Source organism: Lissotriton vulgaris, chromosome 2_1 (genome assembly GCF_964263255.1).
Source record: "Lissotriton vulgaris chromosome 2_1, aLisVul1.2, whole genome shotgun sequence".
Taxonomy (NCBI): Eukaryota; Metazoa; Chordata; class Amphibia; order Caudata; family Salamandridae; genus Lissotriton; species Lissotriton vulgaris.
The window spans coordinates 229,761,152-229,779,781 of NC_141687.1; the positions used below are offsets into that span (position 1 = coordinate 229,761,152).

Below are 18,630 nucleotides of genomic sequence, written 5' to 3' on the forward strand. Positions count from 1 at the left end.
ACAAAACATGTCGTGTAAGGTGTCATACGAATTGGAATACTACCCCCTCGCCAGTTCTGGCGACGGGGGTAGCATTCCACCCTTCTAGAGGGATAAGACATGTTACTTTACTGAAACGCGGTTGATATAAAATGAGCCTCAGATCCACAAAATGGATGCCCCTGCCACAGACACGGGTCTGGCCTCCTGCTGCTGACCGAAACTCAGCATATGGTGGCCTGGACAAAGGGTTTCCTGTCGCAGGGCGGTGTTAAACCACCCCAGACAGGAGATAGTGGATTGGAATAGGGAGGTTTCAAAGAAACCAGACACTGCCTGGGGAGCACAAGGCTGCCCCTTGCATAATCCGGCCAAACCGGTTCTGGGGCCTCCCAGCCCCTGTCCCAGCGCGGCCTGGATCAAAGGAAAGGGGTGTAACCACCCCCTTCCTGGGTCCCACCCATAGGAGGGGACCTAGCAGGATGTCCAGTCCACCAGATTCGAATAAGAGTAGGAGCAGTGCCAATGCAACTCAGATCATCCTGAAGAAACATAAGAAACGAATTCTGGACCCTTCGACATTCTATTCATCATAGAAGATGGAAGAATCTCCCTTGTGGTCAAGGAGTGACCACCCTGTGCAAACAGGCACCATCCAGCCCTCGACCCTTGCTTTGTTGCAGTTCCCGCCAGAACTCGAGTGACAGAGATCGACGAGATCAAGCTTGCCTGCCTTCTCCCAGCCCGATCCACAGTCCCTGCAGAGCTGAGACCAGTGGAGGCGACCGGAAGCGTGGGGCACACCATCTTGAAAAGGCCACGAGACGCTGACCGTGCAGCCCACGAGTGACCCTCGAAGCTGTACACCGGGGTTTGAGAAGCCCCCACCCCGAGCTACACTTGCACCCAAGCTCATCCCTCCACACTCGACGAGTGCTGCGTGGGGCCCTTCTGCTTGTGTTGGCTCGACGCGTTGGCCCGGTCACCTGCCAGCTGGCTTGTGGCCCCTGTGCCGACGAAACCTTAAATACGACTTGCTTTTCTGGTTGCTCCAGATCTGCACCAGCTCCTGTGAAAAGGAGCCCCCACTCTGACCCTCCTGGTTTGAGTGATAAGCAATCTCCCGGTTCCGCCTGGATTGCTTTTGCCAAGTGCTGTTTGCTGCAATCTTGAAGCCGACGGTGCTGACGGCGAGAGCCTACGTGGGACAGATTGTGACCTGCTCCTGGACTTCGCAGAGGCCCCAGAGCCCACGTGACAGCGGAGAGAAGCCTATCGACAACCACCTGATTGCGCCCGACATTGCCTGGTTCCGTCCTGGTTACACCCTGGTCACTGCTGAGTGACCCAGACTCTGTCCCCTCTGCTTTCAGGTACTTTTCTACTTTGATCCACCCTTGGATCGCACCGGACACTTCTGCTTCACATCGCCTGCAGCTGCAACAGCTTCAAGCACCAAGAGCCTGCGTGTCAAAACCCGACGCCACTTCGACCCTGTGCACCCACGGCCTGTGGGTGAGGTAACATTGCAACGCCGGTGTTCCCACACTGGTACACACCTCTAGGGTCTGTGTCTAAAGTTTTGTTCCTCTAGGTTCAGCGGAAGTATCTTTTAACTCACTTTGTGTAACTTTTACGCACCATTGACATTGCATTGGTGCAAGCCGCACTTTCCGTGCTGCACCCGAGTTCCGTGGGCTACTCCCGACTTCAGCATTGCTAGTCCTGACTGCTCCCAGCGAATCTCTAGGCCCTAGGCCTAACCACTGTTCGATTGGTATCTCTTATACCACTTTTTTAGTATATGGTTTAAGTGGCCACCGGCCCTTATCCAAAATTGTGCAACTTTGTATGTTATACTGTGCTTTTGATTTAACGCTTGTGCCCCTTTCCTCATAAAGAGTACTGGGGAGTAATTTAGAAATAAATACATATATTTTTACAATATATACTTGTGTGGTGTCCTTTCATTTGATTACAGGATTGTATGTGGTAAAACAGCTCGCTTAACACGACCTCTTAAGTTAAGCCTTTAAGGCTGCTTAGTCCATGCTACCTCTAGGATAGCTTGTCTAACAAGGTTGACTTACAACCTGACATCTTTGGGGTTTGTTTGGACTGATACCAAGTGGTTCCAGAATTGGAAATACTACATATCAGGCCAACTTCTCACATTGGTGTGCAGCGGTGCCGATTTGAGCTTGCCGTTTGTTTTACCAATGCAATCTTTACATCAAATTGAAAGATCACATCAAGTACCTTAGGTACATATAAATCAAAAGCTTAGCATATTAAGTTCTACTGAACTTAGTAGTTGTAGATTAAAGGGATTAGCACACCCTGACTACAACTCACTAGCAAGGTACAGTAGGAAAACACTTAGTGTAGGTAAGTGCATCACTTACACCTCACTAGCAGTCATGTCTGATACAGGGGGAGCCTCAGGCTCTGCTCCTGTAGCAGTTGACCTTACCAAGGCAACTTCCAGATATGACAACCTTAGCCACAAAGACATGAGTGCCTTGTGCACAGCCAGGGGGCTAAAAAAGGGCAGAGGCCCTACCATTCCTTCCCTGATAGCTATCCTGGAAAAGGATGACTTAGATAAGGTGAGTCAGGCTCCCTTAGATTCAGGTGAGGGGATAAACTCCCCTGAGAATGAGGATCTTCCAGATGAAGAAGAAGAGGAGGAGGAAGAGGAAGAGGAAGGCTCAGATGTAGAAGAGCCTGAAGATCAGGATCAGAAGGTGACCCAGGTACAGGTTGCCAGGCTTAACCAGGCCAACCTAGACCTACATGGGAATGGAGAGGGCCAGCACCACTCCAGATCTCATAACCAAATTCTCCCAGGCAATAGGAGGGTGAGATCTCAATCAGGGGACTCTCATCTTTCTAGTGCCTCAAGAGAATCTCAAAGAGGGATGACTCCCTCCCAGAGAAAAGAGCATAGGGCCAGAATGAGGGCTGTCCAACTCCAAATAGAAAGGGAAGAGGTAGCCTTGGCTCAAGCTAAACTTGCTTTAGCAAGAGAAAGAAAATTGTGTGGCTTAGATGCCACTGGTGGCAGCAAAGTTCCTAAAGACAGGGCCTATGATAATAGAAACCTGACAAAAATTGTGCCCCCCTACAAGGAAGGGGATGACATCCACAAATGGATGACTGCTCTTGAGAGGGCCTGCATGGTACAGCAGGCCCCTGAGGATCAGTGGGCAGCAATTTTATGGTACTCCTTTTCTGAGAAAGGGAGGGATAGGCTCCTCACTGTTAGACCTGAGGAGGCCAAAAACTACTCTGTTCTGAAGAGTGCTCTTATTGAAGGGTTTGGCCTAACCACTGAGCAATACAGGTTGTTGTTCAGAGACACCCAAAAAGCACAGACTCAGGACTGGACTGATTTTGTTGATTGTGCCACTAAGGCTCTGGAGGGTTGGCTGCAGGGAAGTAAAGTTTCAGACTATACAGGATTGTACAATCTTATCATGAGAGAGCAGATCCTTAATAACTGTCAGAACCAGCTGTTGCATCAATACCTTGTTGACTCTGATTTGACCTCTCCCCAAGAATTGGGAAAGAAGGCAGACAAATGGGTCAGAACAAGGATTAAGCAGAAAAACCAGAACCAAGGTGACCAGAAGAAAACAGACCAGAAGGGTGGGAATCAGAAAGATAAAGAAAAGGACCAGAAGTCTTCAGGCCCCCAAACTAGTAATAAGGAGGGGGGTTCCCAAAATGGAAACAAGAAAAAGAAGAATGATGGCCCAAAGAAACCTTGGTGTAATACCTGCAAATCAGTTTCACACTGGGGCAGTGAATGCACTAAGAAAAATCCAGTCCCCACCACTGCAGCTCCTAAAGCACCTGCACCCCCTAGTACAGTTAGCAGTGGTGGTACTCAGCCAAAGGGTTTAGTAGGGTTGACCCTGGGTACTGAAGTGGAATCTGGCCTAGTCAGAATCCCCACACAGGCAGTTCTCCTATATGATGTGGACTTATCTTTGACCACTGCAGTAAGCCCCAGTAACCTGCGCAAATATAGGCAGACTCCCTTAATCAATGAGAAACTGGCTCAGGCCTACAGGGACACTTGTGCCAGTGTCACTATGGTGATACCTGACTTTGTGGACCCTGGTCAGATTGTACTAGGTGAAAGTTACCTAGTGACCAATGCAAGCAACTCCACTACTTCCCATAGTGTGGCTGTTGTGAACTTCTCCTGGGGAGGGGTAGATGGCCTAAAGAAAGTTGTTGTGAGTGCAGACCTCCCAGTAGACTGTCTGTTAGGCAATGACCTTGAAAGCTCAGTTTGGTCAGAAGTGGAGTACAGGACTCATGCAGAAATGCTAGGGATTTCAGCTCATGCCCTTGCAGTGACAAGGTCTCAGGCTAAGACGTGCCTTCCTGAACCAGTGGTGGATCTTGAAACAATAGACCAACCACAACCCAAGAGAAGGAGCAAGAGGGTTAAGGCTGTGCCTTCCCACTTGCCCCAGGTTGAGGATCAGGTTTCACAGGAAACTGATTCTGCAGTCCAAGAGGAGACTGTCTCAGAGGAGCTTGAACCTGATCAGGTTGAGTTTCTGGGGACAGGGGACCCTCAAGGGCAGACCTGGGGCAGGCCCAATTAGATTGCCCTTCACTTGAACCCCTCAGACAGCAAGCTGCTGCTGAGGCTGCAGGGAATGCTCAAGGTACCCATATAGTGTATTGGGATGAAGGTCTCCTTTATTCAGAGGCTAGAGACCCCAAGCCTGACACAACCAGGAGGTTGGTCATACCTTTGAAGTTTAGGGGTTTCCTTCTTACCTTGGCCCATGATATTCCCCTTGCAGGACACTTAGGCCAGAATAAGACTTGGGACAGGCTTGTTCCACACTTTCACTGGCCTCACATGTCAGAAAATGTCAAGGAGTTTTGTCGCTCCTGTGTCACTTGCCAAGCCAGTGGTAAGTCAGGTGGCACAACAAAGGCCCCCCTGATACCACTACCTGTGGTGGGGGTACCCTTTGAAAGAGTTGGAATAGACATTGTGGGTCCCATGGATCCTCAAACAGCATCTGGGCACAGATTTATACTGGTGGTAGTGGATCATGCCACCAGGTATCCAGAGGCAATTCCCCTGAGGACCACCACAGCTCCTGTGGTGGCAAAAGCCCTCATTGCAGTTTTCTCAAGAGTGGGCTTTCCAAAGGAGGTTCTTTCAGACAGAGGTACAAACTTTATGTCTGGATACTTAAAAGCAATGTGGAAAGAGTGTGGAGTAAACTATAAGTTTACCACACCCTACCATCCACAGTGCAATGGGCTTGTTGAAAGGTTCAACAAGACCCTAAAGGGAATGATAAAAGGTTTACCAGAGAAGCTTAGGCGGAAATGGGACATCCTTTTACCCTGCTTGCTCTTTGCTTACAGAGAGGTCCCACAGAAGGGGGTTGGCTACAGCCCTTTTGAACTTTTGTTTGGCCACCCTGTGAGGGGTCCATTGAGTTTGGTGAAGGAAGGATGGGAGTTACCTCTCAAAAAGCCTAAACTAGACATTGTGGACTATGTACTTGGTCTCCGCTCCAGGATGGCTGAATACATGGAGAGAGCATCCAAAAACCTTGAGGCAAGTCAAGAATTACAGAAAGCTTGGCATGACAAAAAGGCTGTTCTGGTTGAGTTCCAGCCAGGGCAGAAGGTGTGGGTGTTGGACCCAGTGGGGCCAGCAGCTCTCCAGGACCAATGGACTGGACCCTACCCTATCATTGAGAGAAATGGAGAAGTCACCTATGTGGTTGACTTTGGTACCCCTAGGAGCCCCCACAGGGTGCTCCATGTAAACCGTTTGAAAGCATTTGTTGACAGGGAGGACATGAGTCTCCTCATGGCCACAGATGGGGAACAGGAGGAAGAGAGTGACCCTCTCCCAGACCTGCTTTCCCAGAACCCTGATGATGGTTCAGTTGATGGAGTAGCCTTGGCAGGCAGCCTCACTGAGCAGCAACAGGTGGACTGCAGACAGGTGTTGCAGGCCCACAGACATATGTTTTCACTCACACCCAGCCAAACTAATTGGTGCACCCATGAGGTGGACACTGGTGACAGTCTGCCTGTGAAGAATAAGATCTACAGGCAACCTGACCATGTCAGGGATTGTATAAAGGCTGAGGTGCAAAAGATGTTGGAGCTTGGAGTGATTGAGCCATCAGAGAGCCCATGGGCTAGCCGAGTGGTCCTTGTGCCAAAACCTCATACCCAAGATGGAAAGAGAGAAATGAGGTTTTGTGTGGACTACAGAGGTCTCAATGCTGTCACTAGGACAGATGCCCATCCCATTCCAAGAGCAGATGAGCTCATTGATAAATTGGCATCTGCCAAGTTTCTGAGCACATTTGATTTGACAGCTGGCTACTGGCAAATCAGACTAGCTGAAGAGTCAAAAGCCAAAACAGCATTCTCTACCCCTAGTGGGCATTATCAGTTTGTGGTAATGCCCTTTGGTTTGAAGAATGCACCTGCCACCTTCCAAAGGTTGGTGAATCAAGTCCTTGCTGGGTTGGATGACTTTTGTGCAGCATATCTAGATGATATTGCTGTCTTTAGCTCCACCTGGGAGGATTACCTGATCCACCTGAAGAAGGTTCTGGAGGCCCTGCAAAAGGCAGGCCTGACTATCAAGGCTACTAAGTGCCAGATAGGGCAGAGCAAGGTTGTGTACTTGGGCCACCTAGTAGGTGGGGGTCAAGTTCAACCACTGGAGAGCAAGATCCAGGCCATACAGGACTGGGCTCCTCCAACTACCCAGACACAAGTCAGAGCCTTCTTGGGTCTGACTGGGTATTACAGAAAATTTGTAAAGAACTATGGGTCCATTGTGACACCATTGAATGACTTGACATCCAAGAAGATGCCCAAAAAGGTTCAGTGGACAGTTAGCTGTCAAAAGGCATTTGATGACCTGAAGAAGGCCATGTGCTCTGCACCTATCCTGAAGAGTCCTGACTACTCCAAACAGTTCATTGTACAGACAGATGCTTCTGAGTTGGGGGTGGGAGCTGTGCTTTCACAACTTAATCAAGATGGTCAAGACCAGCCCATTGCTTTTATTAGCAGAAGGCTGACCCCCAGGGAGAAACGTTGGTCAGCTATTGAGAGGGAGGCCTTTGCTGTGGTTTGGGCCCTGAAGAAGTTGAGGCCATACTTGTTTGGTACTCACTTCCTAATTCAGACAGACCATAAGCCCCTCTTGTGGCTAAATCAGATGAAGGGTGAAAATCCCAAACTGCTCAGGTGGTCCATTTCCCTACAGGGGATGGACTTTACAGTGGAGCACCGCCCAGGGACTGACCATGGTAATGCAGATGGTCTCTCCAGGTACTTCCACTTAGAACATGAAGACTTATCTGGTCAAGGTTAAGTTTAATGTCCCTGCGTTTGGGGGGGGGGGGGTTGTGTAGGAGAGTAGGGTCTGCTATCCTATGGTCACCCCAATTTTTGCTTTTTGCTTCACTGGTTTTCGACGTACTGAGGCTGTGGGCCTGCTAATCAGACCCCCAGCCTGCTGTTCTCTCTCTAAATTTATAATACATGTGCTATAGGTACATACCACAATTGGAAATGGACTCCTTGTCAGCCCCTGTACCATACACTATAGGTGCTCAGGGCATAGGTGCCACCAGGGCCTACCAGGGGCTGAAGCATAGCTTTTGCCACCCCTGGCTGGTTCTTAAATTGACACAACTGGCTGATCACTCAGCTGGGGCAAGTGGGTGTAATCACCCCTTGCTTAGATATAGTATACCTATATCTAAACCTATATCTGGACATATATATAGCCTGTAAGCCACTCCTATGGAAGGCCTCATCAATCCTGGAGGCAGAGTGCGTGGTTTTATGTGAGATGGAGCTCTGGCATGAGCTGAGCCTGTCTGCAGCTGTCGGGAACAACTCCCTAAGCTGATCCGGGATAATGCCATACCATATACTCTTAAGCGCCTTATAATCCTCGCGGTTATATAGCAACTTTGGTTTGGCTTTATCAAAACATGTCGTGTAAGGTGTCATACGAATTGGAATAATACCCCCTCGCCAGTTCTGGCGACGGGGGTAGCATTCCACCCTTCTAGAGGGATAAGACATGTTACTTTACTGAAACGCGGTTGATTTAAAATGAGCCTCAGATCCACAAAATGGATGCCCCTGCCACAGACACGGGTCTGGCCTCCTGCTGCTGACCGAAACTCAGCATATGGTGGCCTGGACAAAGGGTTTCCTGTCGCAGGGCGGTGTTAAACCACCCCAGACAGGAGATAGTGGATTGGAGTAGGGAGGTTTCAAAGAAACCAGACACTGCCTGGGGAGCACAAGGCTGCCCCTTGCATAATCCGGCCAAACCGGTTCTGGGGCCTCCCAGCCCCTGTCCCAGCGCGGCCTGGATCAAAGGAAAGGGGTGTAACCACCCCCTTCCTGGGTCCCACCCATAGAAGGGGACCTTGCACGATGTCCAGCCCAACAGATTCGAATAAGAGTGGGAGCAGTGCCAATGCAACTCAGATCATCCTGAAGAAACATAAGAAACGAATTCTGGACCCTTCGACATTCTATTCATCATAGAAGACGGAAGAATCTCCCTTGTGGTCAAGGAGTGACCACCCTGTGCAAACAGGCACCATCCAGCCCTCGACCCTTGCTTTGTTGCAGTTCCCGCCGGAACTCGAGCAACGGAGATCGACGAGATCAAGCTTGCCTGCCTTCTCCCAGCCCGATCCACAGTCCCTGCAGAGCTGAGACCAGTGGAGGCGACCGTAAGCGTGGGGCACGCCATCTTGAAAAGGCCACGAGACGCTGACCGTGCAGCCCACGAGTGACCCTCGAATCTGTACACCGGGGTTTGAGAAGCCCCCACCCCGAGCTACACTTGCACCCAAGCTCATCCCTCCACACTCGACGAGTGCTGCGTGGGGCCCTTCTGCTTGTGTTGGCTCGACGCGTTGGCCCGGTCACTTGCCAGCTGGCTTGTGGCCCCTGTGCCGACGAAACCTTAAATACGACTTGCTTTTCTGGTTGCTCCAGATCTGCACCAGCTCCTGTGAAAAGGAGCCCCCACTCTGACCCTCCTGGTTTGAGTGATAAGCAATCTCCCGGTTCCGCGTGGATTGCTTTTGCCAAGTGCTGTTTGCTGCAATCTTGAAGCCGACGGTGCTGACGGCGAGAGCCTACGTGGGACAGATCGTGACCTGCTCCTGGACTTCGCAGAGGCCCCAGAGCCCACGTGACAGCGGAGAGAAGCCTATCGACAACCACCTGATTGCGCCCGACATTGCCTGGTTCCGTCCTGGTTCCACCCTGGTCACTGCTGAGTGACCCAGACTCTGACCCCTCTGCTTTCAGGTACTTTTCTACTTCGATCCACCCTTGGATCGCACCGGACACTTCTGCTTCACATCGCCTGCAGCTGCAACAGCTTCAAGCACCAAGAGCCTGCGTGTCAAAACCCGACGCCACTTCGACCCTGTGCACCCACGGCCTGTGGGTGAGGTAACATTGCAACGCCGGTGTTCCCACACTGGTACACACCTCTAGGGTCTGTGTCTAAAGTTTTGTTCCTCTAGGTTCAGCGGAAGTATCTTTTAACTCACTTTGTGTAACTTTTACGCACCATTGACATTGCATTGGTGCAAGCCGCACTTTCCGTGCTGCACCCGAGTTCCGTGGGCTACTCCCGACTTCAGCATTGCTAGTCCTGACTGCTCCCAGCGAATCTCTAGGCCCTAGGCCTAACCACTGATCGATTGGTATCTCTTATACCACTTTTTTAGTATATGGTTTAAGTGGCCACCGGCCCTTATCCAAAATTGTGCAACTTTGTATGTTATACTGTGCTTTTGATTTAACGCTTGTGCCCCTTTCCTCATAAAGAGTACTGGGGAGTAATTTAGAAATAAATACATATATTTTTACAATATATACTTGTGTGGCGTCCTTTCATTTGATTACAGGATTGTATGTGGTAAAACAGCTCGCTTAACACGACCTCTTAAGTTAAGCCTTTAAGGCTGCTTAGTCCATGCTACCTGTAGGATAGCTTGTCTAACAAGGTTGACTTACAACCTGACATCTTTGGGGTTTGTTTGGACTGATACCAAGTGGTTCCAGAATTGGAAACACTACATATCAGGCCAACTTCTCACAACAATAAAAGAATAGGCGAGGTCTGTTTTTATACGGACAAAAAAAAAGTGGTAAACTATATGTCACCTGACATGTATGTGTCTGTTACTATGAGTAAATGGATCAAGACATGTGTACATAACAGCATATGTATTTATATAAGCATAAATTAATATACATTTGTGCTCGTGAATTTTCAGTTTTCTTCTCTAACAACAAGGGAAGAGGGTAAACAACCTTTACAACGAAACTTTTACAACGCACTACCATTACGACGCAACTTTTACAACGCAAACCATTACAACGCATTGCACTGGGGGGCGCTCTAGGATAGGGAATAGGTTTAATGTACTATCCAACACCTTCCCTACTATCCACGGGGACTGGAGTTGGAATAGTAAATTAAACTATTCACTATCCAGCGCCCCAAAGCACTATGCGTTGTAAAGGCATGCGTTGTAAAAATTGCGTTGTAAAGGCATACGTGGTAAAAGCATGCGTTGTAACGTCATACATCCAGGGAAGAGATACTTCATGTAAGCAGTAACGTAAAACGAAGGGCTTGTGGTTCTTTTCCATAGCACTTTCTGGCCAAACTGCGTTTGGTAAACTCTAGTTCAAGTTCAAGTTCAGGAATTTGTATAGCGCACTACTCACCCAGAGGGTCTCAAGGCGCTTGGGGGAAGGGGGTGCATTATTTATCGAATAGCCAGGTTTTAAGTTCCTTCCTGAAGGAAATGTGGTTCTGGGTGAGGCGGAGGTGAGTGGGGAGAGAATTCCAGGTTTTGGCCGCCAAGTAGGAGAAGGATCTTCCTCCCATGGTGGATCTTTGGATGCGTGGAACTGCAGCGAGGGCTTGATTGGAGTATCTTAGCTCTGGCACCATGGGATGCATAACACATTCGTTTGAGTCCATACTGGCATAAACAAAGATCTAACTGGCAAGTACAAAGCCACACAACGTTTGTAAACACAATGGGCCATATTTACAAGGCCATGAAAAGACAGGCATGGTGGCTTTGCATGGCCTTGTAAATATGGGCCGTCACACTGCGCCGCCGGCGCCTGAACCTCAAAAAAGGGATACATCGGCGGCGCAAGTGGCTTGCAAATAAGCCCCAATGTCTTAACTAATACAGACAGTTTTTCTACCTGCATTGTTTAGATTAATAACTCCAGTGTGTTTACCGCTGAAATTAACATTGGCTATTCACAGTTCTTAAATTGAAAACAGGTGACACACGTTAAGAGGTCTTGCACAACTTTAAATGAGGCTAACAGCAATTGTATTTCAGCAGTCCTGTATTACTACTGTCCTTTTGAGCTTCAAAGGAGAAAATTAAGAAAATGCCGTTTACATTTTTTTTAGTAAAGTGAGCAGTATGCGGTTCTTTTAAAGGACGGAATCACTTCATAAATCCTCCACATTCATTTGCAGTGGGGATAAGTTTTATGCAGCCTGTGGTATAAACCATATATATTGCACACCACAATGCTAAAATGTAGAATTATAGAATGTGCATGCTGTGGTGTAAGGCATGTTAAATCAAGTCACAAATATTTGCTCACATCACTATTCTTTGCAAATTATATTTAAAGGCAAAATCTGGTAATAAATGGGTTACTACACAGAGTAATCTCTGGTGAGAAGTGCTAAACGTACATATACAAAATATAATTAAATAAATACAAAGAGAACATCTTTAATGAATTAACCATTGGCAAATTGCATGTGGTATACATGCAAAAAATGTAACATGATGGTCTACGTACAACACATCTCTACATTGTGCTAAAGCAGCTCTGTTTCCATCCTGGTTGCCACCTCAGCCATGCTATGATGTGGTAGAACAAATATCAAGACACGTGATATGGGTCACTTTTGCTACCTACTCTTACTGTGCAGGGAAGCAAGATTTCTTAACCCTTTCGATGCTGATGACGAGCTCAGCTCGTCATCACCCACGGGTGTCGTGTGCTGATGACGAGCTGAGCTCGTCATGAATGACTGACATCCTGAATTTTTCAGCACAGGACGGGAAAACTGCCAGCAGCCATGTGGTTAATGACTGACTGTCTCACCGATCCATGACAACATTGACCTGCAGTAGCACAATTCTTTCAGGGAAAGTTATTTCGAAAATCATGCACCATAATGCACATTATCACGCCTCACCAGTCCTCGATTCGATTTCCATGGAGGATTGTTACAAATGTTGTTGCTGGTTGACAGGTGTGTAAGACTTTGTCAAGCAGCAACCACAATCCTTGTCAGGGTGAGGTACAAGCTAACTCCAAATGAACCTGTGCTCAACCCCCATGGTAGCGTGGCACAGAGCCGTCAGGCTTAACTTAGAGGCGATGTGTAAAGTATTTGTGCAATACTTCAAACAGTAAAACATTAAAAACATCACAATACCAAAGCAACAACAATCTAATCAGTAGAACTAGAGTTATACATTTGTAAAGAATATACTATAAAATAGAGCCTAAAAGCAGAAAGCTCCAACCTTGACAATCTGGTCGCGCTGGACTGGGTAAAAGTCAAAAGTTCAGGTCTTCTCAGGTTTTGTGCTACGAGTCTCAATATTGGAGAAGGTTACAGGAAAATTGTCGCGGGCGGTGGTCAGCTTGGCATGAAGAGCGGGCCAGGCATCGCGGATGGGCAGGCTGGAGCCTCGCAGTGGCGGTGCTCTGTGGGCGACTGATGCTTGTGGTGCAAAGAGACAGGCTGTTGGTGGCTTGCTCTGAATTACGGTGCAAGCGGCATGGTTCTGGTGCCAACTGGCCTGTTTGCAGTCGCAAAGAGCCCAAAAGCTTGATTTCCAGAGTCGCACCAAGGGTCCAGAACCTAAGAGTCACCCCTTTGGGGTCCGGAACTCGCTGCAGCTGGGGTTAGGAGCTGTTTAGGGAGCCTTTTATGTCCATGAGGCTCAGATCAGGAGGTCAGCATAGTAGCCCTTTGAGTCACCCTCAGGTCCTGAGTTCAAGAGGAAGTTGCAGGTCCAGTTCTTCTTCCCCATGCAAGAGGGCAGCAGAGCAGCACAGTGGGGCTCAGTTCCTTCAGAGCAGCAGTCCAGCAGAGTGGCAGTCATTGTGGCAGCATAGCAGTACTTCTGTCTCGCAGAGTATCCACAGGTCTAGAGGTGTACTGAATAGTTGATGTCTGCAGTCCTTCTTTTATACCCTGGTGCCCTGGTTCACAACTAATTAGGGATTTTCACCCCAATTCCCAAGAAACCAAACAAGAACTGGTCATCTCTTCCCATTTGGATATAAAAACTAATAAAATGTAATAACAACGCCAATGTTATCCTATGGGAGAGATAGGCCTTGCAGTAGTGAAAAACACATTTATGAGTTTTTTCACACTACCAGGACATGTAAAACCTAAAAGTACATGTCCAACATTTAAAAATACTTTGCACCCGGCCCTCTGGGCTGTCCGGAGCATACACTAGGGGTGACGTTTATGTAGAAAAAACAAAGGTTTGGGCCTGGCAAAAGATTTATTTTGCTAGGTAGAAATGCACACACAGGCTATGCAATGGCAGGCATGAGACATGTTTTAACTGGATTCTTAAGTTGGTGGCACAATCAGTGTTTATATGTATTATAGCATTTTATTGTGCTAAAGGTAAATTGTACCAATACACAAGATCAAACTTACACTACTGTAACAAAGGGTTAAAGGTCCATATAAAATCACTAATACCCTACGGCCTAACTGAAATACAGACTGTAGGGCTTCATATTGTGATCTTAGATCAGTAAGTGGATGTGGCAGAGCACTTACTGCCAAACAGATCCAACGCCAGTAGTGGCTTTGTGTGCAAAGATAGTATTTAATGAATAAGTTGCAAGATCAACAACCATATTCTAAAGCAACAATGACTCATGATGGGAAGCTGTTGAAGGCTAAAATATCAGGACTCCGCGGCAACAGACAACAAGTAATATTATGCCAAATCATCTCAGAGTCCAACAACACTGCTGTAGTACTTTAAACTCTCTCAGTCGGAGGACAATTAGAAAAAAGCCACCTTACGGTACAAGTATTCGCAGGTGCGTGTGCCTACAAGGGATTTGTTAAACTATATATTCACATTAGTTTCAGCATTCAATGTTAACAATCTCTATCCAGTAGCTTACAAATCATTTTCTTCAGATGCTATTCCTATTATTTCCATATGAACAAATCTTCAAAACAATTTTTAATACGGGTATATGTATTCCAAAAAATAAATGTATTGCGGTACAGACATTCTTACAGTTAAAGATAGAATACCATATAGTGAAAGGCAAAATATGTTGAATTGGAATGGATACCTGTATATTCCTTTCTGTCCCACAACAATCACAATAAGTTGTGGCTTTACATCAATAGACGAAACAATACATCTACTTTCAGGAGGAAAGGCGTACCAGCAGTGAAATGGGTAGAACATGTACACAAGTTATATACAGATCTTGATTCTTTGCTCAGGCACAGCGATGTCTACATGTGGCAGGAAATAGACCCAGGGACTGAAGAAGAGAAAAAAGTGTCAATAGTATTCAGTCGAGATTCTGTTTACAAAGCCATCAAGGACACGAGAACCAACAGGTTCCCAGGTCCCAATAGTCTACTGTGTGCATTTTTCAAGACAGATATAGGTTTATGGGCTGCCTTGTTCACCCCCTTCGACTTGGATGGTTTGAAATTGGCAGAGGTTCCGTAGTCCATGAAGGGATCCATCCTCCATTAAATTCATAAAAAGGGGAGTAATGCCAATCCAAGAAACTGTTGGTTAATCGCACTATTGGACATAGAGGCTAAAAACTACGCAAAAATCCTACTCCAAGAGCTTGAGTCAAGGGTGGCTGAAGCTAATATTATACAATTTTATCACACTGGATTTAGACAGTCATCCTGCACCATTGACAATAGTGTTGCCATGTCATATTTGGCCTACGGTGCTCCCCTTCCATCTTGGCCGCCTCTATTTGTGTGCTTTGTGGACTATAAAGCCACTTTTGACAGTGTTGACTGCAATAAACTCTGGATAAAGCTAGCAGAATGGGGTATACCTTCCTTAGAGCAATCATCTTACTGTACTCAGACACATGGATCCGTGTTAAGATCGACACCAAACTAATTTCGACTACACTGGGCCTAAAGCATGGGTGTGTTCTAGCCCTTATGTGGTTTAACATTTACACCACAGACATAGGCTGCTCACCGGGTAAGGCAAATATACTTACACCAAAGATTGGCCCCATCGGGCTTCCAATAATCCAATATGCTGATGACTTGCTTTTCTGGATCACACAAGAGTGGGCCTGCAGGACACCCTTAACGAGCTGCACACTTACAATACTGTGAACAAACTGGTAGCTAATCCCAGTGCTTAATTTGTAAAATATTAAGTGCCAGGGCTCTGACCAGAAGGCCACTGCAGCTTGCACTGCCCATCGCCCATGTCATCAGTGCAAAAACAACTACTAACTATCTCTCACGTGTAAATGCGTCAGCTCAGATTATTCCAGGTCCCCAAAGCTAAAGGAATGGCTGGGGAGGCAGGTAATTAGCAATTTTAATGTATATTGTATTCCTAAACAACCGTTGTTCAGCTCATCTCTGAATTAGATGAGCAGCGCCACCATGTTTTAGACTGTTCTATGTAGGGTGTTGACAATTATGTGCAGGTGCCGAGCACGGGTACCAATTAAGTGCTGGTGATTAGCACCGGAAAGCACCGGCTCAAATTAAGCACTGGCTAATCCAGATAAAACAAGTGATGACTTTCGGCTGCTATAAGAACATGAGAAATCTAAGATGGGGTCTGGTCAAGCAATCAATCTCCCAAACATCCAAGTATAATTGTCTTGGTGTCTGGTTTAGGGATACAGGCATATTGGGTATACATCTTAAACACACCAGCAGGAAGCCATGCAGTTAAATTTGCCTTATGGACATTAGCCATCAGCTTTATTCTCCTTCAGCACAGGCCATCTTGCAAGTCACACAGGCAAAGTTGTTACCAAGCGTTTATAATGGGCAACAGGCTTATCCGAGGGCATCTTCTCCAGGACTGGATAAGTCTCAGTTCAATGCCTTTCAAGGCTGTTGCACCTTCCACACTACACTCACGAATCCCTGAGTCGCCTGGAGTTTGGCGTGAATGGGTAAGATCTTGAAAATAAGGCTGCCTTCCTGAAGTGCTTTTATGCCACACAACAAGCCAAACCAGATGACCTAAAAAAGGCTCTTCAAGTGATTTTTAGTGCCTTAACCAATCCATGGTCTTTATATTTTAGAAATTCGTTTCTGGATCTAGATGTTAACGTGGATATGCTGACAGCTGTTATTGCTCCTCATTCGAGTATAAAGTCAATCTTGAGGAAACAGGTTGCACGCGTCTTAAGTAAGGTCGACTTAGCACTGTACATACCATCACATATGCAGCCCCAATTATAAAAGTATACTGGGAAACAAGATTGCAACCATACCTAAAGTCAGCACTGAGGAAGGAGACAAGGCAAAGTATTCTAAGAGTGTGACTCATGATCCTTCCAATCAACGCGTTTCGACCAGCATGGGCAGCAAGATAGGGCTGCAGCCCTTGCAGATTCTGCGAGTATAGAAGAGAGTCCGTGGTTCATCTGCTATGCAATTCTCCAGAGTTTTTAACTGCAAGCTGCACTTTATGAAAACCAATGTCTAGGTTTAATGGGGTCTCCACCTGTAATGATGCACTGGAGCTTTGCATGAACACCAGTGTCCCCATGCACTTTACACTTTGGGACATTTGTTAACCTGATTTTCACTGCCATTAGGCAGCGAAGAACTTGAATACCCCGACTATTGCCAATGCGGCAAGACAGTTATTTTAAACTATAGTCATTTATTGTACTTCTTTTACTTTTTTTGTTACAGAGTCATATTAAATAGTGTTGTTATATTTTGGAATTGCTGCTTATATGTTCTTATCTGATTTTATCTTTTTCAACTTATTATGATTAATTTGATCAATTGAGTTAATTGACACAAATAAAATTAACTGATTGATTCATTAATTCAGCTATAACTAACTATGTTATACACAATCGCATGCAGCAAAAAAAAAATATCCGAAGACTTGACCACTCAAAGGGGGGTTTAATACTAGCCTACACTTCAGGGATGTGGTTTTACCGGAAATACCCATCTCAAAGAGGAGAGAAAGGGGAAAAAGGTTATAATTAAGTAGGACTTGCCGACTCTATCCAGTAGATGGCAGAATACGCACAGTATGTGAATTTAGGAGCGCTTTAGGCTGCGATCATCGTTACAGGCATGTAACCTGTTTCTTTTTATTCACTGCTAAATGCCTATGTCATTGATAAGCTGCAGCATCTTAACTTTAATCAAGTATCATGATTTGCCTAGAGAGTGTGCTACTGGTGGACAGAAACATGCTTATTATCTTTTTCCTATTGTCTTTCAGGTTCTACAAAAAATTAAGAATTTCATTACTGTCCATTACGCCATACCTCTGGTTTGATCCTATTGTTAAAGTAACTGTTGTTTGTACAAGGATGCAAGAGCTCACGAGGAAACCTACTCTTAAGTGTGCCATTACTACTGAATGAAGCATTCATCATCAACACTGTTTTGGATAAAGGCGCCACATAAGAAGAAGAAGAATATTCCTGATGTATATTTATTAACTGTGCTTCCAGCTGTAGACCCACTTTGCAATTACCACTGTCCATGCAGTGAACGCAAACATTCAGCCTCGCACAGACATGCAAAGCATTGGTAATGCTGCCCAGTGACGTTGCATGCACGAGCCGTTCCACAGTACACGCACAGCGGGTTCGGGTGACCGCGTGGAGCTGGAGGCGAGAGCAGCATGCAGATACTGTGAGATGAAGACATTGACTCTGTGTTTCGTGATTGCAGGTCATAAAATGCGCCTTTTATCTAATTTTGAAGGATTTTAATGTTGACCTGGCTGCCAACGAATCCCGCTCCTTTCATCTTAAATAGCAATTTAGCTGCTTATTTTGTAAAACAAATGTGGCCATTTTTAACAGGTATATTTTTATAATTAAAAATGTACTTTTGTACTGCCATTTTACCTGTCTTTGAGTCATTCCGTTTTTCTTGCATTTTGTGTTTTAATTATTTACTCGGCTATATACGGTATTTCATAGAAAAACAATTTAATTGAATTTCATTACGGAGAAGCTATTTAATCTAAACTGTTTAATGGACATTTTCAGAATGAATGGCATTTACCTTTCCATAGAAACCAATTCATAGAAAGTCTTTTTGGTGGAAATGGGCTTTTGAATGCTTGTTTTTTATGGGTATCAATCAATCAATGTACTTTATTCGGTTAAAAATTAATAACCATAAAAGCATATAACATAAAAATTCATATACAACATAGTTTTACGCATAATTCCCAATCCAAATCAGGGATCCTTGTGAACAAGCAATAAGAAATCGATCCAACAAAAGAGACTTAACAA

At 46.1% G+C, this 18,630-nt stretch overlaps 1 protein-coding gene across 2 annotated transcripts in view; it reads left to right on the plus strand.

Annotated features, from left to right (window-relative positions):
* Window positions 1–18,233, plus strand: part of P2RX1 (purinergic receptor P2X 1) — a 574,124-nt gene extending 555,891 nt beyond the window's left edge. For both annotated transcript variants that reach the window (XM_086954809.1, XM_086954810.1), the window contains exon 13: window positions 17,598–18,233. The gene's annotated coding sequence lies outside the window, so the exon portion shown is untranslated. The remainder of the gene's footprint in view (window positions 1–17,597) is intronic.
* The last annotated feature ends 397 nt before the right edge of the window (window positions 18,234–18,630 follow it).